Below are 23829 nucleotides of genomic sequence, written 5' to 3'. Positions count from 1 at the left end.
CTCAAACTCTTCCAAAAAATTGCAGAGGAAGGAACACTCCCAAACTCATTCTATGAGGCCACCATCACCCTGATACCAAAACCAGACAAAGATACTACAAAAAAAGAAAATTACAGACCAATATCACTGATGAATATAGATGCAAAAATCCTCAACAAAATACTAGCAAACAGAATCCAACAACACATTAAAAGGATCATACACCATGATCAAGTGGGACTTATCCCAGGGATGCAAGGATTCTTCAATACATGCAAATCAATCAATGTCATACACCATATTAACAAATTGAAGAAGGAAAACAATATGATCATCTCAATAGATGCAGAAAAAGCTTTTGACAAAATTCAACACCCATTTATGATAAAAACTGTCCAGAAAGTGGGCATAGAGGGAACCTCCCTCAACATAATGAAGGCCATACAGTACAAACCCACAGCAAACATCATTCTCAATGGTGAAAAACTGAAAGCATTTCCTCTAAGATCAGGAACAAGACAATGATGTCCACTCTTACCACTATTATTCAACATACTTTTGGAAGTCCTAGCCACAGCAATCAGAAAAGAAAAAGACATAAAAGGGATCCAAGTTGGAAAGGAAGAAGTAACACTGTCACTGCCTGCAGATGACATAATACTATACACAGAGAATCCTACAGATGCTACAAGAAAACTACTAGAGCTAATCAATGAATTTGGTAAACTTGGAGGATACAAAATTAATGCACAGAAATCTCTTGCATTCCTATACACTAATGATGAAAAATCTGAAAGTGAAATTAAAGAAACACTACCGTTTACCACTGCAACAAAAAGAATAAAATACCTAGGAATAAACCTACCTAGAGAGACAAAAGACCTGTATGCAGAAAACTATAACACTGATGAAAGAAATTAAAGATGATACCAACAGATGAAGAGATATTCCATGTTCTTGGATTGGAAGAATCAATATTGTAAAAATGACTATACTACCCAAAGCAATCTACAGATTCAATACAAACCCTATCAGATCACCAATGGCATTTTTTACAGAACTAGAACAAAAAAATCTTAAAATTTGTATGGAGACACAAAAGACCCCAAAGAGCCAAAGTGGTCTTGAGGGAAAAAAGTGGAGCTGGAGGACTCAGGCTCCCAGACTTCAGACTATACTACAAAGCTACAGTAATCAAGACAATATGGTCCTGGCACAAAAACAGAAATATAGATCAATGGAACAAGATAGAAAGCCCAGAGATAAACCCACGCACCTATGGTCAACTAATCTATGACAAAGGAGGCAAGCATGTATAATGGAGAAAGGACAGTCTCTTCAATAAGTGGTGCTTGGAGAACTGGATAGCTACATGTAAAAGAATGAAATTAGAACACTCCCTAACAGCATACACAAAAATAAACTCAAAATGGATTAGAAACCTAAATGTAATAAGACCGGACACTATAAAGCTCTTAGAAGAAAACATAGGAAGAACACTCCTTGACATAAATCACAGCAAGATCTTTTTTGATCCACCTCCTAGAGTAATGGAAATAAAAACAAAAATAAACAAATGGGACCCCATGAAACTTAAAAGTTTTTGCACAGCAAAGGAAACTACAAACAAGACGAAAAGACAACCCTCAGAATGGGAGAAAATATTTGCTAACGAATCAACAGACAAAGGATTAATCTCCAAAGTATATAAACAGCTCATGCAGCTCAATATTAAAAAAACAAACAACCCAATCAAAAAATGGGAAGAAGACCTAAATAGACATTTCTCCAAAGAAGACATACAGATGGCCAAGAAGCACGTGAAAAGCTGCTCAACATCGCTAATTATTAGAGAAATGCCAATCAAAACAATGAGGTATCACCTCACACCAGTCAGAATGGGCATCATCAGAAAATCTACAAACAACAAACGCTGGAGAGGGTGTGGAGAAAAGGGAACCCTCTTGCACTGTTGGTGGGAATGTAAATTGATACAGCCACTATGGAGCACAGTATGGAGGTTTCTTAAAAAACTAAAAATAGAATTACCATACAATCCAGCAATCCCACTACTGGGCATATACCCTGAGAAAACCATAATTCAAAAAGACACATGTACCACAATGTTCATTGCAGCACTATTTACAATAGCCAGGACATGGAAGCAACCTAAATGCCCATCAACAGATGAATGGATAAAGAAGATGTGGTACATATATAAGATGGAATATTACTCAGCCATAAAAAGGAACGAAATTGGGTCATTTGTAGAGATGTGGATGGATCTAGAGACTGTCATACAGAGTGAAGTAAGTCAGAAAGAGAAAAACAAATATCGTATATTAACGCATATATGTGGAACCTAGAAAAATGGTACAGATGAATTGGTTTGCAGGGCAGAAATTGAGACACAGATGCAGAGGAGAAACGTATGGATACCAAGGGGGGAAAGTGGCGTGGGGGTGGTGGTGTGATGAACTGGGAGATTGGGATTGACGTATATACACTAATATGTATAAAATGGATAACTAATAAGAACCTGCTGTATAAAAAAATAAATAAAATTCAAAAAAAAAGAAAAGATTAATAAAGTTTTTAATGCACAGCTGCATTATCAAATATCTAATATAAGTATCTACCAGGTCAAGCTACCAATAACATCATCTTAAACATGTAGATTCAAATGACTACATTGAAGTTTAGGGCAATGAATTTGGACCACAAACCACAACTACTATTTAGCATGTCTAAAAAGAATGCACTACAAGAACAGTTTTTACAAACGCTTTTTATATGGTTTCATATGTTTTTATAAAAATGACACCTGTACTTCCCTAGTGGTGTGGTGGTTAAGAATCCGCCTGCCAATTCAGGGGACACGGGTTCAAACCCTGGTCTGGGAAGGTCTCACATGCCGCAGAGCAACTAAGCCCGTGCACCACAACTACTGAGCCTGCACTCCAGAGCCTGCAAGCCACAGCTACTGAGCCCACGTGCTGCAACTACTGAAGCCCAAGTGCCTAGAGCCCGTGTTACGCAACAAGAATCCACCGCAATGAGAAGCCCATGCACTGCAATGAAGAGTAGCCCCCGCTCGCCGCAACTAGAGAAAGCCCGTGCAGAGCAACGAAGACCCAACGCAACCAAAAATAAATAAATAAGTAAATTTTTTAAAAAAATTACTTTCTGCTCTATTTTTTTTTAAATGACACCTGCTGTAAAATAAGAAAATGTGGGTTTATATAGCTTTATTGTTTATTCTTAATGATATATGCTCATTGTAAAATAAAATAATAAAGATAAATATAAATAAGAAAATACTCATCCAGAGATAACCACCACTGAAATTTTAGTGAACACCCTCTGGATATCTCTCATGCACAGATAATTAAAGCATAAAATTTTGAATAAACAGGATCATTCTAAACACAAAGACTTGTGACCCCCGCACACACACCCCTCCCCGCTTTCGGTTTGAAAACATGGCTTAAGCACTTTTCCATCTCAATAATTAGGGATCTTTATCATCGGTTTTTTTTTTTTTTTTTTGCGGTGCGTGGGCCTCTCACTGTTGTGGCCTCTCTCGTTGCGGCGCACAGGCTCCGGACGCGCAGGCCCAGCGGCCATGGCTCACGGGCCCAGCCACTCCGCAGCATGTGGGATCTTCCCGGACCGGGGCACGAACCCGTGTCCCCTGCATCGGCAGGCGGACTCTCAACCACTGCGCCACCAGGGAAGCCCTTTATCATCGTTTTTAAAGTGCTTTCTAGAACAGCAATTCTCATTCTTTAACACTGTTGAGAGACTTCAAAGAGCTTTTGTGTGTGTGGTTATGTTAATTAATATTTACCATTTTCGAAAATACAGGTGAGAAAATTTTAAATATTTATTAATTTGTTCATTTAAAATAACAACAAATCATTGCACATGAACTTGACGTATTTACTTTAAAGATAGTTTAGTTTTTCCAAACAAAATTTTGTGAGAAGATTGATATTGTTTAACATTTTTGCAAATCTCTTTGATGTCTGACAACAGAAGGCAGCTAGATTTTCTTATCTGTTTCTGTATTCAATCTGCTGCAATATGTTGTTTTGGTTCAAGTACAGAAAAAAAGCCTCCAGCCTCACATAAATATATATATAGGGAAAATGAAGGATTTTAAGACCTTGTCTAATAATTGTGTATAGTCTCTATTAACACTATCCCCAAATCCAACAAATGATAGTTTCTTAAAGATGTGCTGCAATGCAAAATCTAGAGCTATATCAGTGAACTTTCTGTACTCTGTTCCATTAAAAATCCATTTCTGGGCTTCCCTGGCGGCGCAGTGGTTGAGAGTCCACCTGCCAATGCAGGGGACACAGGTTCATGACCCGGTCCGGGAAGATCCCACATGCCGCGGGGCGGCTAGGCCCATGAGCCATGGCCGCTGAGCCTGCGCGTCCGGAGCCTGTGCTCCGCAGCGGGAGAGGCCACAGCAGTGAGAGGCCTGCGTACCGCAAAAAAAAAAAAAAAATCCATTTCTTTATCTCGCTCTTCAAATGGATCTTTTACCAATACATGACTTCATAACTCATACATTGGTGTTTTGGAAAATATTAGTTCACTGAGTTATATAAATGTTGACATTTGACACATTTTATTAAATATTATCAAAATATGCCTTCTGTTAATATCATCCACACAACTGCACAAATGCTTTTCCTCTAGACAACCATTGTATTTGAGTGTGCAGTTCCCGTTTTGTCACCTATATTACATATGTAAATATAAATTTGTTCTCAAGAGACAAAATTTAATAAATTGAATAATTTCTACTCATCCATCAAGGACATTCTCAAATGGACCTGGCCTTCTTTTTAACTGTGAATTCTTGGTGGTGACAAAATAGTGACCACTAGTAGAGTTTGGTGCCAGTACACTGATTCATGCTAAGGCATCAGCAGTTTTATCTACCATCGCTTTTAGACCAGCAGTACAAATGTCAACATAGTGAAAAAGACACATTACACCTTAACGTGATGAAAGTAGTTTTGCTGACCCACTGAAAGCATCTCAGGGAACCCAGAGCTCTACAGCCACATTTGAGAACCATGGTTAATAGAGTATTCTACGATGCCCACAGTAATAAAGTACTAAAACTTTAACCTATCTCCACTACATTCAATTATTTGTTAAACTTATAGACATACAGGTTATAATCAAAATTTAATGCCTTCCAAAATTGTTCAAACAGCCTCTAAAACCAGCTCTCCAATTTACTGGCTGTATGGTCTCATACAAACATATTATTGACTTCTCTAAAACTGTCATCTTTTTTCATATATAAAGTGGTTTAATGAGACTTGCTTCAAATGATTAAATGAGATAATACATATGTTTGGCCCATAAGTGCTCACTAAATGGTAGCCATTGCTGCTCACCATCTGTTCTGGGTTCAAATAGTTTGGATTTTTTTTTTTTAATGGACAGACTGAAATATTCCAGACTTTTCTTCTCATCCTAAAACAGGAAAGCAAGATGCTTACTTGAATCTTATCTTTAAGGCAGCTAGAACCATATGATGCATTGCCAGGGATGGAGATATTCCTCAAGGATGTAATGGTGGAATGAAGTGAAATGAATGAAAGCTTAAGGATGCTGCATGTGAACATCAAAGAGATTTACAAAAATACCATAAAATTACAGCAAACCTCAAGGTATATGAGTCAGCAATTGTCAACAGACAAAATCTCATCTTTCTCTGTGACTTGGTTTGTCGGAATCACTGTGTGTGACTGTGTGTGTGTGTGTTTGTGTATGGATAGATAGATAGAGCTTTTGCAAGTTCCTCTTTCCACATCTAATCACCTATCTGCATCTGTGCCTTCATACTCTGCCTTGTCTCCCATACTGTGAATGAACACTGTTAGTGAAGGCCACCCTACACACACACACACACACACACACACACACACACACACACACACAACTTGGACATCAGATGCCATCACCTCTTGCTCACTCCTGAAACCTTTGTCTTCTCACTTTTGACCTTCCTCCTACTAAGGTGGTCCCTGGAATGCTACACTTAACCACCTTTTAACTACAGCAATTAATATTTTTGTGGGTTTTAATATTTATATAATAAAATGTATATAGGACTTATTGTGTGGCAGCCCCTGTTCCAAACATTTGACAAGTACGAATCGATGCACATCCTTTGCTGTACTAGATACACCAGATAATATACTACCCACTGCCACCCACGTGGCTTGCTATGAACAGGCCAAGTCTACAAAATGTAGACATTTCAATACCTTACAAAGTACTTTTCAACTAATTTTAAGTTCACTTATAAAATTACCTTATGAGGACAACAGGACAAGTATAATTAACTTACAGAAGTAAACCCGAGTTTACTATCATCTCAGATGTGTTTATTTTGAGCTCAAATCATATTACCATATTACTTTCTTATTAGCCCAGATTTAGCAGGATCATGGTTTAGATTCCACAGATTTTAGGTCTTGCCAGGGCCCTTATGATCTTTGAGAAAATAAATAACATTATTAAACACAAGAGGTCATCAAAAGTATTGACATTCAAGAAAAGAGGAATGGTAATTTTGGCTGTTTATTAAATCATTTTGACAGATGTTTCAGATGTGATAGTTTCAAAAAAATAAGAGGGCTTCCCTGGTGGCACAGTGGTTAAGAATCTGCCTGCCAATGCAGAGGACACAGGTTCGAGCCCTGGTCCTGGCAGATCCTACATGCCGCGGAGCAAGTAAGCCCGTGTGCCACAAGTACTGAAGCCCGCGTGCCTAGAGCCCATGCTCCGCAACAAGAGAAGCCACCACAATGAGAGGCCCGCGCACCGCAACGAAGAGTAGCCCCCGCTCGCCGCAACTAGAGAAAACCCACGTACAGCAACGAGACCCAATGCAGCCAAAAATAAATAAAAAATAAAATAAGTAACTTTAAAAAAAAATTAAGAAATGCTTTAAAAAAATAAGAAAAATACAGAAAATAAGAGTGCTCAGCAAGAACCACCTACATGTCAAATACTTGCTAGAATATATACCTTATTACTAAATAACACAAATAATTATATTTCATATTTCAAATACAATAGAAGCCAGATTTGCCAACCAATCTTTTTAAAAAATTAAAAAGAATGTAGCTAGCTGTTTTGTTTGGTTCATGTTTTATTTCCCAGTATAAGTCAAATCAAATATGTTCTTGCCAGTGACCCTGAACCCTGGAAGCAACGCTACTGTGCTTTCACTACACAAACATAATGTAGACTTTGAGTTGAAGAGAAACAACAATAGAAACAGGACTATATCTAATTAATTTCATTCAACAAACAATATCAAGCAGTTACTATGTGCAAAACCCTTGCTAGATTTGGCAAAGCGTACAGTAGGTGGAAATATCACCGCATTCAAAAAGATTGCATCCAGTTATAAACCAATGTCACCTCGATTTTAAAGAATAAATTTTAAAAGATGATTATCTCAGGAGGAAAAAAAAAGATTACATTCAGTATAGAGGTTGCCAAGTGCACAAACAACCATTTACAGAGGAGAGGCACTAAATACAGAGATTTTGCATATAGAAGTGTACGAATTAAAAAATGACTTTATTGGGACTTCCCTGGCGGTCCAGTGGTTAAGACTTCGCCTTCCAGTGCAGGGGGTGTGGGTTCAATCCCTGGTCAGGGAGCTAAGATCCCACATGCCTCATGGCCAAAAAACCAAAACATAAAAAAGAAGCAATATTATAACAAATTCAATAAAGACTTTTTAAATGGTCCACATCCAAAAAAATCTTTCAAAAATGAATTTATCAAATTTTAATATGCTTTCTGAAAAAATTATTGCCATTCCTTTAAATATTAAAGTAGTCCTATGAGGGAAGTTTAAGGACAAAGTATAAGTTTTCTAAAATCCAAAGGGATGGGAACCCAGCAGGTACATGTACTGGTTTGTGTCTACCAAGCCATGGACAAAGTTAAGCCTGCAAAGGATTCATCTTCTGCTGTTTCTCCCCAGTGACTTCTCCCCATAGACGCTGTGGCTCTTAACTCTGTGGAATATCTAAACAGGAATTGTGTGTAAGAAGCTGACTCTACACTAGAAGGCCTCTTTCACACACACACTTTTTTTTTTTTTTGCGGTACACGGACCTCTCACTGTTGTGGCCTCTCCCGTTGAGGAGCACAGGCTCCGACGCGCAGGCTCAGCGGCCATGGCTCACGGGCCCAGCCGCTCTGCCGCATGTGGGATCCTCCCAGACCGGGGCACGAACCCGCGTCCCCCGCATCGGCAGGCGGACTCTTAACCACTGCTCCACCAGGAAAGCCCTTTCACACACTTTTTTAAGTGAGTAGTGAAGTTCACAAGTCATAATATGAAATGCATTCCCCCAACATTATAATAAGATATCTGTATACTACCAAAGGCTGTTTATATAAAGAGTCTTTGTATTACTTGATTAGTTACTAGAAATAGCAAACCTACAAACAGTTTAGGAAGTTCACAATTCACTAGAGAAAAAAAAAATGACACCTTGGTATGTATGATGGCTCCGGAACCAGTTAATTTTTGTGTTCCTTCCATTTTAATTGGTTGGCCTGTTTAAGCTTCCTCATTTATGTACAGGATCAAGTTGTTTTTGCAACCACTGGCTCTGGACTTTCCGACAGAGCACCTTGTTTGTCTTATGACCTACTATTAATGTAGTTCCTGCTTTCAAGCAATGTTTTCCACTGGGGTATTTCACATGCTGATAACCTAGGTAAGGGTAAATGCTTAATCCAGTTTCCTTCATTACAAACCACAAGCTTCAAATCTAACACCTCCCCCAGTGTAGAAAAACTTCAGTACAGACTCACAGGCCGGTCCCATTCATTATACTAAAACAATAAAGCACATTTTTCTTGCAGGCATGAATGTTGTTAATGGAGTTTATATCTCAACCTTTTACCATCTAAACAGCTGTTTTCAAAGGAGGGATAATAGAATTGACCTAAGAGCACTACCACCACTCAGAGGTCTGAAACCTTTTCAGATCTTGTTGACTGTTTTAAAAAAATAAAGTTCAAGTTCATCTGCAGAGACAAACTGTCTTGAAACAAGTTTTGAACAATTTGCCTTTGTCTCACCAGAGGAAAAAGCGAAGCGATTCTTAAAATAAAGACTAAAAGGGGATACTTCAAACATTTTTGCATTTCTTTCCCTAAAAGAGGCCTATTTGCTTCACAACACTGATTTCTATTCAGGGAAAATTTCACAAGTTTGTCATCTAATAGAATTAATTATCAATAAATAAACCCAACAACTAATATCTGACTGCAATTGCTACAATTCAGAAATATGAATACCAAAAAGAAAAAATTAAACAATGATGAAATGGACAAACGATCATAACATAGATTTTGGGAAAAAAACAAAACCAAGTAATCACATCCCTTACATTTATTTAGAGCATAAATGTAAGGCATTTAGAGCATAGAGTGTTCTGAGTACTTAGGTATTTTCTTTTCCTACAGTGTTAAAAAAATATTCTGGTCACAAAATAGACACATTTTCAGATGATAAAAGACTCAGAAGGTTGACCCATATAAGCGTTTTGGAAAAGCTATTTTAAAATATGCTTGAACAAAACAAAAGAGTACAATAAGAAACAGGAAGTCATGGGATGAAGGAAATAGTGACTCCAACCTTGAGTGCTGTGCCACAGGCATGGGTGCCATTAGTCCCACTGAACCAGGATAACAGAGGACTCTGGGTGAGGAGTATCTAGGAAAGGAAGAGCCTCCAGGTTGGTTAATACACTTGAAATGTTAGAAGAATTTAAGAATATAACTAAAGCAGAAAAGGCAAGAAAAAACTGGTAGAGACTGCAGGACAAAACAAAGCTGCAAAAGAAAAGACATATAATTATGGCACACTGACTTTCTGGTGAATATTTACAGAGTTACAATAGCATGACCTATTACTAATGAGCAAATTTTAAAGTCAGTCTAAAAACAAAGCATGAAATTAATTATGGGCACATCATGATGTAATGATATCAATTTTATCAACATAAAAAAGTGTAGATACCAGAAACTAGAAAGTGGAAGTAGAAAAAAAGAGATAAAAAAATGAAGGTAGTAGAATTGACATAGAAATCTTAAGAAATGCTGTCTAAAAAGCACTAATTTGAAAAGATACATGCACCCCAATGTTCATAGCAGCCTTATTTACAATTGCCAAGATATGGAAGCAATCTAAGAGTCCATCAACAGATGAATGGAAAAAGAAGATGTGATATATATATATATATATAGAGAGAGAGATAGATATACACACATATAGATACACACACACACACACACACACACACAATGGAATACTACTCAGTCATAAAAAGGAAGTACATTTTGCCATTCGCAGCAACATGGATGGACTTGGAGGGCTTTATGCTAAGTGAAATAAGTCATACAGAGACAGACAAATACTGTATTATATCATCTATACGTGGAATCTAAAAAATACAGGAAACTAGTGAATATAACAAAAAAGAAGCAGACTCACAGATACAGAAAACAAACTAGTGGTTACCAGTGGAGGGGGGCAGTAATATAGGGGTGGGGAGTGAGAAGTACAAACTATTGGGCTCAAGGATGTATTATATAACACGGGAAATATAGCCAATGTTTTGTAATAACTGTAAATTCAACGAAAATTAAATGAAAAGTAACCTTTAAAAATTATATTTAAAAAATTTAATTGTAAAAAAGAAATGCTGTTTATAGCTGATGGAAGAGGAAATGGAAATCATGGGTAGAAGACCTGAAAACAGAACTACATTGTGAGGAGAGAGCAAAAAGAGGTGGAGTAAGTCAGTCTACATCTTTGACAGGACCATTTCTTTCTCTTTGTTTCTTCTTTTTCTTTTGTTTTGTTTACTTTGGAATGTATCCATAAGTAAACCATGACCTTTTCCAGAAAACTTAGTCCAAGTGAAGAATATCATAATCTACCAAAGTTACCTAAACCAGAAAAACCTAGGAATTATCCCCTAGTGTAATGGATTTGAGATAGCTTCAAATTCTTTGTAGTTCTCCCACTGAAACGAAAGAGCTATCTGCCTCCCCTTGAATCAGGGCTTGCCCTTTAACAAACTGAATGCAACTGAAGCAACATTCTGGGATATTCAAGCTCTAGTACTAAGAAGACCTGGCTGCCTCTGCTTTCTCACTCTGAAAAAAAAGCCAGCAGCTATATAAGAAGTCAGACTGCCCTAAGACCACCATGCTGTGAGGAAGCCCAAGCCATCCATGTAAAAAGGTCATATGGAGGAAACGAGATGCTGAGCCAGGCTCCAGATATTTCAACCATTCAGCTGAGGCTCCAGACAGGAGAGTGAAGAAGCCACCATAGGAATTCCAGTCCCAAAAGATACCAGGTAGAGTAGAAATAAACTGTTCTCACCATGGAGAACCAAACTGCAGGGTGGTAAGTAAATAAATGTTGTTGCCATTTGAAGCCACTAAGTCTGGGGGTGGTTTGTTACACAATAAGCAATACAAAAATCAATATCTAAAAATGAGGTGGTGCCACAACAAAAACCTAAAATATGAGGCATTGGCTTTGGGAATGAGCACTGCGTAGACACCTCGAAGGAGACAGTTACTGGGAGCCAGAAGGGCACTGGGGAAACTGCTACTGAAGGCCAGAGAAAAGGGGACATGAGTCGTGTACTGGCCAAACAAGGAGTAAAACTGTCATTCGCAGTTATGTGCACAATATAAAATATCTAATGAGCTTGTGAATCGGGTTAAGGAGATTCTAGGCAAAAAATTAAATGTGCAACTGCCTTTTTTTAGCCTCCAGTGATAAAGTATGAGAGAAGCAAGATAAGCTAAGAAGAAACTGTTCAGTTTTCAAAGCAAAAATTAGAGGAAATACAAAGGATCCAGGACTTCACGGGTCCAACTGTAAAACTGCTTCTCATCTGCAGTCTTTCTCAGCAAAAGATTCTCAGAGTAAAAATTAGCTTCACAGTCTCTGGGCAAAGATCAAAGTAAGGCTCCGCCAGTAAAAACGGCAGCAGGATAAATATCAAGAAAGTAAGACTCTTTTTTAAAACCTCGAACATCTGAGGCCCTGGCTCCTAGGCTCCCTTAGCTAAACAAAGGGGCATCTAAGACTCTTAAAGTGCTGTCCCACAGCAACCTGACACCCCACCTAAAGTAGAGAAGGGCCAACCCAGCTCACAAATATTTCTGGGTGTGACTTTTGTCCAACAGACTAGACTGTAATTTGATACAGAGGAAGTCCTTAAAATTTGGGGAGCCATACCAGGTTGCTCTAAAATGAAATGTGACATTCCAAAATTAAAAGAGGCCTTTGGGCCCCCAAACTTCTATGGGTAGGAAGCAGACTGAAAAAGCTATTCTGGTGCAAACACAGTCCTTTCTCATTGGAGAGAAGGGATGGCACAGTGGATGGAGTCTACTGGGAACTACAGAAAGCCATTCCCAGTGAGAAATGGGCCCTAATCAAGGTATTCCCTGCCCCTAGAACAGGGGAAATTGGCTGGATTTCAGAATTGCCATGGACCAGTACCTGTTGCATAGTTCCATAACCCACTCCCACACATCTATTTTGAACAGAGTGCCTACTGTACTTATCTTGTCCCTGTTTTCCCATTTTATGTTGGAGGAGGAGACCAGATAACTTGTCCTTTTAGTTCACAGCTCTCTGCATCTGAGAAATCACACCCAATACACTTCATCTGCACCTAGACATGATTTAACGAATGAGATTCCAGTATTTGAGTCTGAGTCTGATGCTCTGATGGAATGAGACTGCAGGGCATCTTGGAAATGGGTAAGTGTATTTTTCCTGTGAAAGAACATAAATAATATGTGGCCACAGGGCAGATTGTGGTGGATTAAATATATGTTTATAAATTATTTGATGGGGGCTATTTCCCACGTCTTAAACCCTGCCTGGACTTGTGACTGCTCTGACCAACAGAATGCAGTAGAAATAATGTTCTGGGATTTCTGCACCCACGCATTAAGAAGGCCTTCAGCTTCTATTTTTGTACTCTGATGAAAAAACAGTCTCCATATAAGAAGTCAGACTATTATGAGACTGAATGCTATGATGAAGCTAAAACTGGCCATGTGGACATACCACAGCGAGATTCCTGGCCAGCCCCTAGATGACAGCAATCTCAGCTGAGGCACCAGACAGGGAAGAAGCCATGCTGAAAACTGCAGCTCTGTCAGATGCCACATAGAGTAGAGAGCTATCTTTACGAAGCCCTGCCCAAATTGCAGAATAGTGAGCAACTAAACAATAGCTATCAGTTTAAGCAATTAATTTGTAAGGTGATTTGTTATGCACCCGAGAAAGTCAAAACACCTAATTTCTCCCTCTCCCTTCACCGCCACCTACCACCAATACATACAAAACACCATTAATTTCTCTCTCTCTCTACCTCCCAAATATTGCTCTAACAAGTCCACCCTTCTCTTCACTCCCACTGTTTTTATTCAGTCTCAGCACTTTTTGAATGAACTACTCCAGCAACTTCCTAATATCCCTTCACCACTCACCACCACCCCGAACATCAATCATTCTCCAAATTACAGTCAAAGTTTCCCTTCTTGACGCAAATCTAATGTTACGGCCATGCTTAAGATCATCACTAGCTCTCCAGCACACACAGGAAATCCTGCAGCGTGGCATACCAACAAAGCCTTCCACGAGTTGGCTTCAGGCCACTTCTTCAGCTCCATGTCCCATCATCTCCCACAGGCGATGAGCACTCCAGAAAATAAATAAATCAAGTACGAAAAATCCAAGCATAGATTCTGGAATCTAGAGATATATGCCACCACTAATTAACCATGTGAACCTGGGCAACCACTTGAAACAGACTTTAGTTTCCTTTACATACACATTACTGTTAAACGAACTAGATGATCTCGCCCTCTCTTAGCCATCTCTAATATGCTGTAATTCTCAAAACGCTTTTTAGGAATTAGAAAAGAAAGAAAATGTGTTTCAAAGGGGGAGTTACACATACCATCCTTCTCCCTGGCCCCAAGCCCTACCCTTATGCCTGGTTGGGAGTTAGTCTCCAGGATCAGCTCCCCTTATCTGTTCTTAATCCCCCCCTTTACTTTCTCTCGAGTCATGTTATCTTCACAAACCCCAAGCTTCCTTCTCATGGTGGCTCCCCTGATGATGGGACAAGTGGAGTGGTGGAGGGTACCTGTTGGAATTTGCATACATGACTATTTATGAGTCATGTACTTCACAGGCAAGAATCACCTCTATAATTACTTTCAGTCAGTACATCGTACTAAATGATCTTGGCATTGGGCAGTTTTTCCATAGCTGAAAGTAAACTATAATCAGAAAGAACAATATTTTAACTTCAGAGACATAATCAATTCTTTTCTATCAAGAGTTATGTATGTATAAAGTTTAAAAATACAATACTCTGGCAATGAGAAAGTCAATAAGTAACAGTATTTGCAGATTAATCTACAATTTCTCACCCAAAGGATGAAGCACATTTATTTGCCAGATTAAGAAAGATGTTTTTGGTTTGGATTTTTACATTTTTTTAACTCCTGGAAAATAAAGGCAACAAATTCCAACTACTTTTAGAATATGTCTATCAAACTGTAAATCAAAAGAAAAACTACATTGTAAGGTCGATGAAGACGGACACTTTTTCAGTCCTGGAGACTAGTCTGCCAAATTAATGAATGAGTTAATTGAAAAGGGAACATTAAGCAATGAGGCATTACTCAAATCCTGAAAACCGGTGGACCTTTGCTCAAATGGACACTTCACATAAAAATGTGATTAGCACCTCCTGAAACATGTAGATCTTTAGCTGTTCTCCCATCTCTTATAAAGCTATTTAAACAAAGCTATGTGTATTCTGTAGGATGTGTAACAATCAGCCAAGGGTACCCCAAAGTCAAGGATATACATGGCATGCATTCTAGCAGAATCATTCTTACTTATAGATTGGAGGGAAGGGGTTAAATAATTTTACTAGTAAGCAATTTAAAACATTTTTATATCAAAAAACAAGATGTATTACAGATAGACTAAAATATGCATTAATTCTTAATATATACCGAAGCTTCAAAGTAATTTAGAGCTTGTAGCAGACTGCAAAGGTGTCACCCCCCCATTCTCCCCAGATGTACAGCTTCGCTTTCCTCTGCCCTTAAGCTTTGGTTGAGAAATTCAAAAAGACTAAACGAACATTTCACCATTCTTTCAATACAGAAAAGAGCCATTACATAATGACTGTGCTCTAATAAATGCTTCCATTCTCAGGTAATACTTCAAAGAAAATGATAAAATATTTAAAGGTGAACTTTCTGATCACATTCTCCATTTAAAAGGTCATTTGCCTACCTGACTCCACATATTTTATTTGGTACCTAAAACTTTTTTACTTTAAAAACCATTTTCCATGTGATCTTCCATTCCTCAGTAAACGCGTGCATGCGCACACACACACAAACAGTATTATGATCTGTGATGAAAAGATTTCTATAAATTATTTCATGTTTGAATTTTAATTCAAGTGAGCACAGAATAAAGGGTAAAATTTACAAAAAAAAAATGTAAAAGTGAGAGAGACACAGGAAGATTTTATACCTAAAAACACATACCGCCTAAGCACAAAAAGAGAGAAACAGAACTCACAGAGAGGTAAAGTTACACACACACAAGGCGTCTGAACTTCTGTCTCAGCCAAAATCAGAGGAAGCTGTGAAGCAAGACAGCCATCGGGCCCCGGGTGAATGAGGTCCACAGTCCAGTGTCACAGAATGTCTGGCATTCGCAGTCATGAGGAAGGAACACGCAGCCCCCATGCTCTAGGGCCCCTCTCTTAAGGACTGCTCCAGGCATGCAGGTCCAAAATAAACCAAACCGAAAGACTGAACTGCCTTTCACCCACTGGTGACGACCTACTTCTGTACCTGGCCAGGTTCATAGATCCAGGGTCAACACATTTTTTTTCCTTTGGCCGCGTGGCATGTGGGATCTTAGCTCCCCAACCAGGGATCAACCCGTGCCCCCTGCAGCGGATGCGTGGAGTCCTAACCACTGGACCGCCAGGGAAGTCCTGATCAACGCATTTTTAACGCCTCCTCTTCCACCACATCCTCAGCTTCACATCATGACTATTTTTCAGAGAAAAAAAAGTGTGGGTTCTTTTGGTGGGGAGACAGCAGGAAAATAATTATTAGTTCTAATTTCATAGGTAGTAATAAAACTATTTGCTAATAATTGGTTTTTCATCATTACTAAACAAAATGTTTGTCTTATAATCTTTATTATTTACATTGCTTAAAATACTTTCTGAAAGATTGTGAGGGTTTTGTGGAGGTATTTTTTGCATACTACCATATGGTCACGAAACTTACTAATTTTGATCTGGTAGATACCTTAAGGAATAAAGGCAAGTGTAAATAATTTTGTTAAACACACACTCCAACATTTTCAAAATTCACATGCCGCTCCAAAATAATTAATGCATAGACAAAGAAAATGATTTACTACTTACTATTATTTGTTTTTTCCCTAGTTATATTGAGATAAAATTTATATACAACACTGTATTCGTTTTAAATTTACAACATGATGTTTTTTTTTTTTTTTTTTTTTGCGGTACGCGGGCCTCTCACTGCTGTGGCCTCTCCCGTTGCGGAGCACAGGCTCCGGACACGCAGGCTCAGCGGCCATGGCTCACGGGCCTAGCTGCTCTGTGGCATGTGGGATCTTCCCAGACCGGGGCACGAACCCGTGTCCCCTGCATCGGCAGGCGGACTCTCAACCACTGCGCCACCAGGGAAGCCCCATGATGATTTGATTACTATTATATCTATATCTCTTATGATACAAATTTCAATTGCATTAGATTTTATCATAAGAACCTACACTTTTTCCTCTTCCTAGGTGTACTAGAGCATCATTATAAACGAGTACTTATATAGCCCAATATTTCATCTTTTTGTGTTTACTGTTAAATATTTTGTTTACTATTTAAAGAGCTCAAACAAATTGACAAGAAAAATACAGATTCAAGTGGTACAAAGGATATGAATGGATAATTCATTTTTATTGAAGTATAGTTGATTTACTATTATATTAGTTTCAGGTGTACAACATCGTGATTCAACATTTTTATAGATTATACTCCATTTAAAATTATTATAAAATAATGGCTAGATTTGCCTGTGCTGTACAATACATCTTTGTAACTTATTTATTTTATACATAGTAGCTTGTGCCTCTTTACCCCTACTCCTAGCTTGCCTCTTCCCCCTTCCCTCTCTCAACTGGTAATCACTAGTTTGTTCTCTGCATCTGTTGAGTCTGTTTCTGTTTTGTTATATTCATTGTTTTGCTTTACTTTTTAGATTCCACATATAAGTGATACCATACAGTATTTGTCTTTCTCTGTGTGACTTATTTCACTAAGCATAATACCCTCTAGGTCCGTCCATGTTGCACCAAATGGCAGAATTTCATTCTCTTTTATGGCTGACTAATATTCCATTTCATATATATACCACATCTTCTTTATCCATTCATCCGTTGATGGACACTTAGATTGCTTCCATATCTTGGCCATTGTAAACAATGCTGCTATGAACACTGGGGTGCATGTATCTTTTTGAATTAGTGTTTTCGTTTTCTTCAGATATATACCCAACAGTGGAATTGCTAGATCACACGGTTATTCTATGCTTAGTTTTTTGAGAAACCTCCATAATGTTTCCAGAGTGGCTGCACCAGTTTACATTCTCACCAAGAGTGTACTAAGGTTCCCTTTTCTCCACATCCTTGCCAGCATTTGTAAGTTGTGGTCTTTTTGACGATAGCCATTCTGACAGGTGTGAGGTGATATCTTATTGTGGTTTTGATTTGCATTTCTCTGATGATTAGTGATGTTGAGCATCTTTTCATGTCACTGTTGGCCATCTGTATATCTTCTTTGAAAGAATGTCTATTCAGGTCTTCTGCCCAGTTTTTAATCATGAACAGAAAATTCTTAAGAAAAGTAGTAAAATAGGGGCTTCCCTGGTGGCACAGTGGTTAAGAATCCACCTGCCAATGCAGGGGACACAGGTTCAAGCCCTGGTCCAGGAAGATCCCACATGCCGCGGAGCAACTAAACCCATGCACCACAATTACTGAGCCTGTGCTCTAGAGCCCGCGAGCCACAACTACTGAAGCCCGCATGCCTAGAGCCCCTGCTCTGCAACAAGAGAAGCCACCACAATAAGAAGCACGTGCACCACAATGAAGAGTAGCCCCCGCTCGCTGCAACTAGAGAAAGCCCACGGGCAGCAACGAAGACCCAATGCAGCCAAAAATAAATTAATTAAATAAATAAATTTATTTTTTAAAGAAAGAAGTAGTAAAATAAAGATAAGGGAGAGATGTTTAAATGGAAAAATAAAGAAATACAGATTAAATCAAGAAGATGCTAGTTTTGGAAAAGATTATAAAACAAAAGATTATACACAGTGCTGGAGAAGATCCAGTAAAACGAGGCATTGGTGCTATAACTGTAAATTAAAATAGGCTTTCAGTAAAACAATTGGATACAATATTTAATACCTTCATACAACCTGACTTTTTTTGTTTTCGTTTTTTAAGAAGATGTTGGGTGTAGGAGTTTATTAATTAATTAATTTATTTTTGCTGTGTTGGGTCTTCGTTTCTGTGCGAGGGCTTTCTCTAGTTGTGGCAAGTGGAGGCCACTCTTCATCACGGTGCGCAGGCTTCTCACTGTCGCAGCCTCTCTTGTTGCAGAGCACAGGCTCCAGACGCGCAGGCTCAGTAGTTGTGGCTCACAGGGCTAGTTGCTCCGCGGCATGTGGGATCCTCCCAGACCAGGGCTCGAACCCGTGTCCCCTGCATTAGCAGGCAGATTCTCAACCACTGTGCCACCAGGGAAGCCCCAACCTGTTTAACTTTTTAACTCCACTTTTAGGAATCTAGCCACCACCACCCCAAATTAAATATAGAAATATTTCTGAAAATTATTAAATTCTTCTTAAAAAATAAACCATTTTTAAATTTCTTTTTAAAAAATCCTTTTAGAACAGGGATATAAATAAATGATATAGCTGTTCATCAGAGCATTACTAATTATTAGAAACAATTTATATATGATATATATATATCCCACATGAAAGAATAGATGACGTATAGCTGATTCACTTTGTTATACAGCAGAAACTAACACAACATTGTAAAGCAATTATACTCCAATAAAGGTGTTAAAATAAGAAAATAAATAAAAAGTGAAAAGTAAAGAAAAAAAGAATAGTTAGATGAATTATAGCATATTCATTCTGAGAAATAATAAGCAATCATTAATTTCTTAAAAGATGACACAATAAGAAAAAGCAGAATACCACGCACATATGGACACCTTATCTTTGATAAAGGTGGCAGGAATGTACAGTGGAGAAAGGACAGCCTCTTCAATAAGTGGTGCTGGGAAAACTGGACAGCTACATGTAAAAGTATGAGATTAGATCACTCCCTAACACCATACACAAAAATAAGCTCAAAATGGATTAAAGACCTAAATGTAAGGCCAGAAACTATCAAACTCTTAGAGGAAAACATAGGTAGAACACTCTATGATATAAATCACAGCAAGATCCTTTCTGTTCCACCTACTAGAGTAATGAAAATAAAAACAAAAATAAACAAATGGGACCTAATGAAACTTCAAAGCTTTTGCACAGCAAAGGAAACCATAATCAAGACCAAAAGACAACCCTCAGAATGGGAGAAAATATTTGCAAATGAAGCAACTGACAAAGGATTAATCTCCAAAATTTACAAGAAGCTCATGCAGCTCAATAACAAAAAACAAACAACCCAATCCAAAAATGGGCAGAAGACCTAAACAGACATTTCTCCAAAGAAGATATACAGATTGCCAACAAACACATGAAAGAATGCTCAACATCACTAATCATTAGAGAAATGCAAATCAAACTACAATGAGATATCATCTCACATCAGTCAGAATGGCCATCATCGAAAAATCTAGAAACAATAAATGCTAGAGAGGGTGTGGAGAAAAGGGAACACTCCTGCACTGCTGGTGGGAATGTGAATTGGTTCAGCCACTATAGAGAACAGTATGGAGGTTCCCTAAAAAACTACAAATAGAACTACCATATGACCCAGCAATCCCACTACTGGGCATATACCCTGAGAAAACCATAATGCAAAAAGAGTCATGTACCAAAATGTTCATTGCAGCTCTATTTACAATAGCCCGGAGATGGAAACAACCTAAGTGCCCATCATCAGATGAATGGATAAAGAAGATGTGGCACATATATACAATGGAATATTACTCAGCCATAAAAAGAAATGAAATTGAGCTATTTGTAATGAGGTGGATAGACCTAGAGTCTGTCATACAGAGTGAAGTAAGTCAGAAAGAAAAAGACAAATACCTTATGCTAACACATATATATGGAATTTAAGGGGAAAAAATGTCATGAAGAACCTAGGGGTAAGACAGGAATAAAGACACAGACCTACTGGAGGACGGACTTGAGGATATGGGGAGGGGGAAGGGTGAGCTGTGACAGGGCGAGAGAGAGGCATGGACATATATACACTACCAAACCTAAGGTAGATAGCTAGTGGGAAGCAGCCGCATAGCAGAGGGAGATCAGCTCGGTGCTTTGTGACCACCTGGAGGGGTGGGATAGGGAGGGTGGGAGGGAGGGAGACGCAAGAGGGAAGAGATATGGGAACATATGTATATATATAACTGATTCACTTTGTTATAAAGCAGAAACTAACACACCATTGTAAAGCAATTATACTCCAATAAAGATGTTAAAAAAAAAAAAGAAAAAGTAGAATACAAAACTGTATACGTGGTATTATTACAATGTAAATTTTTTTTGTTTTATTTTAGAATAGTTTTAGATTTACAGAAAAGATGTCAAGGTAGTATAAAGAGTTTCCGTACAATTCAAACCCGATTTCTCCTATTGTTAACATCTTCCTTTAGCATAGTGCATTTATCACAATTAATGAGCCCATAATGATACATTATTATTAACTAAAGTCCATGTTTTATTCATATGTCCTTAGCTTTTCCCAAATGTCCTTTTCTGTTCCAGGATCTCATCCAGGAGACCACATCACATTTAGTTGTCATGTCTCCTTAAGTTCCCCCTGGCTGTGACAGTATCTCAAACTTTCCTTGTTATTGATGACCTTGATAGTTTGGAGGCATACTCACATGGCATTTTGTAAAATGTTTCTTATTTGGGACTTTCCTAATGTTTTTCTCATGATTAGACCAGACTGATGGGTTTGAGGGAGAAAGATCACAGAAGTCAAGTGCTCTTTCCATCAACACATTTTAAAAAGGCACGGAAAAAAGAAATATAACAAAATGTTAACAATAATTAATTTGAGTAATGAGGGTCTATGGGTAATTTTTTTTCTTCTCTCATTTACCTAAATCTTTTTTTCTTAGATGCTTCACTAAAAGCATTTTTATGACTATAAAAGGAAACACCTAAAGGGAAACCATGTAGTTAAAAATGGAACAACAGCAGAAATATGTCATCTTCTGTCCGGGTGGCTACACTTGCCTACCAGCTGCCGCTTCTCCTCCATGTCACCAGTAGCCGTGCAATTGATTTGACGGCTGTTGAATGACTCCTAGGTACTGGTGCATCTATTTAAGCTAGAGACTGAGAAGGGCAAACTATTTGGGGAGGGCTGTCATTCTTCCTGACATCTTTCTTACATATAGGCCAACATATAATACCCTTATGGATATGAAAAGGGTGAATTCAGCTCATTAAATTCTCATCTGTGTGGAGAAAAGATCATGAACTATTAGGTGAAAAAAAATCAAGTTGCAGAACAGTATAAATGGTAGATATAATTTTTATAAAAAGATACAATATATACATCTCCAGTCAAGCATATATATGCATTTTTTAGGTCTAGAAGGGTGTGCCTCAGTCTATAACTTCCTGAAGGAAAAGAGAATTAAAAGGGAAGTTGATTTTTTGTTTTTTTTACTTTTTATACATTTATATATTATATAAACTTTACCATAAGCATCTTTTATCTTTTTTTTTTTTTTTTTTTTTTTTGCGGTATGTGGGCCTCTCACTGTTGTGGCCTCTCCCGTTGCGGAGCACAGGCTCCGGACGCGCAGGCTCAGCGGCCATGGCTCAACGGGCCCAGCCGCTCCGCGGCATGTGGGATCTTCCCGGACCGGGGCACCAACCCGTGTCCCCTGCATCGGCAGGCGGACTCTCAACCACTGCGCCACCAGGGAAGCCCTATCATTTTTTAAAAGCGTTTTAAAATGTAGAGAAGCTTTAAGCCAAAAATTCATTTATTTAAAGAGTTAAACTGACCACTATATACAAAACTGGGCACAGCTCCAAAGAGTAAACCAAAAGAAGGAAGTTTCGATAAATTTCAAACATGACATACCAAGCTTACAATTCTTCATTTAACTTTCAAGAATGTAAATGCCATTTTTGTGTGTTTCGTTCCTTTTTCAAATTGAAATTAAATGTAGCTGTCTGTATTACTTGCACATCTCTCTCTCCCCAACTACCATTATTTTAAGAAGGATGTTCATGGCAAGCACTAACATCAGAGAGAGAGAGGTTTCTCAGCCATAATTTAATTAGTTCACTCAGGCCTTTCAAACAGCTGCAGTGTCTAAAAGCAGCCAACTGTTAGGGCAATATGCCCACATGTTCTTTCGCTTTTTAACAAGCTGATTTGATACACATACCTCAAGAGAATCTGTGAAGAAACTTATCCAAGAGTCCAACCCAGAAACCTAACGCTAATCATGTTCACAGCCACTCAGGGAGTGGACACTGTGTTCCTTACAATTTTATTCTCACATTTCTTATTATTTCCAAGGTCCTCAGATATCACCTGGACTTGAAGAATGGCAAAGCTATTCAAGTTCCTACCCAAATCAACTTCTCTGAGTTAAAGCGTTGCAAGTCTTTGTTAAAACACAAATAAACAGGCTATCTTAAACAGACAGCACATTTTATGCCTTTATACTTCATTTTTATCTCAGCACAATTTTATCAGACTAAACGTAGCGAAACACAGAGTACCAAGAAAATGGAACATTGGGAAGTAAGTGTTGATGAGGATGAGAGGATCTGGAAGGACTTGGCACGTGACAGTGGCCGGCGAAAAGCAACCCGCAAGGGGTTTCAGAAAAATGGTGGGCTCTGAGGGAATTCATCTTTTTAAGATACATAATTCTATTTACTAAGTTTTTCAAGGTTCTTAGGAGAATAGAATAAACAGAAGTGATTTATCAGAGGAACAGAGAGCTCAGGAAAGATCAGGCAGCTTGCCCCCATATCAGACTGGAAAGATCCTGCATGACAGGACACTGTCTCATACACGTGGTTTATTTACCCACAAGCAAGGTTAGGGTGGCTTAGGGTTAGAAAAGGAATCTAAGGATAAGAGGGACCTAAGGGAATCTAAGACTTCTGGGACATAGACCCAGCACTTATGGGACAATGAAGGATCTAATGCATTCATTCAGGTAGAGCTAGAATCCAAGCAACCTAGATCATCAACACCCTAAGAATACTGAAAACTTATCATGATAATTATATATCATTTCACAAAAGTTCTTGATAAACTAAGGCAGGTAATACAGCTGAATAGCTGACCAAAGCTTCAGACTTGTTTCTGATCTACATGTATAAGGAATGGAAACCATCCACCCAGGCTTCCACATGTCA

General features: G+C 38.4%; 1 protein-coding gene across 9 annotated transcripts in view; it reads right to left on the bottom strand.

Annotated features, from left to right (window-relative positions):
* Nucleotides 1-23829, bottom strand: part of TBC1D4 (TBC1 domain family member 4) — a 247029-nt gene that overhangs the window by 111683 nt on the left and 111517 nt on the right. The window lies entirely within an intron of this gene.

The sequence above is a fragment of the Delphinapterus leucas genome, chromosome 18 (genome assembly GCF_059928025.1).
Source record: "Delphinapterus leucas isolate spDelLeu-1000000601 "Yukka" chromosome 18, BTC_Dleu_Yukka2, whole genome shotgun sequence".
NCBI lineage: Eukaryota > Metazoa > Chordata > Mammalia > Artiodactyla > Monodontidae > Delphinapterus > Delphinapterus leucas.
The sequence above is the reverse complement of the archived record's forward strand: the minus strand, read 5'-3'. Positions and strand labels throughout refer to the sequence as shown.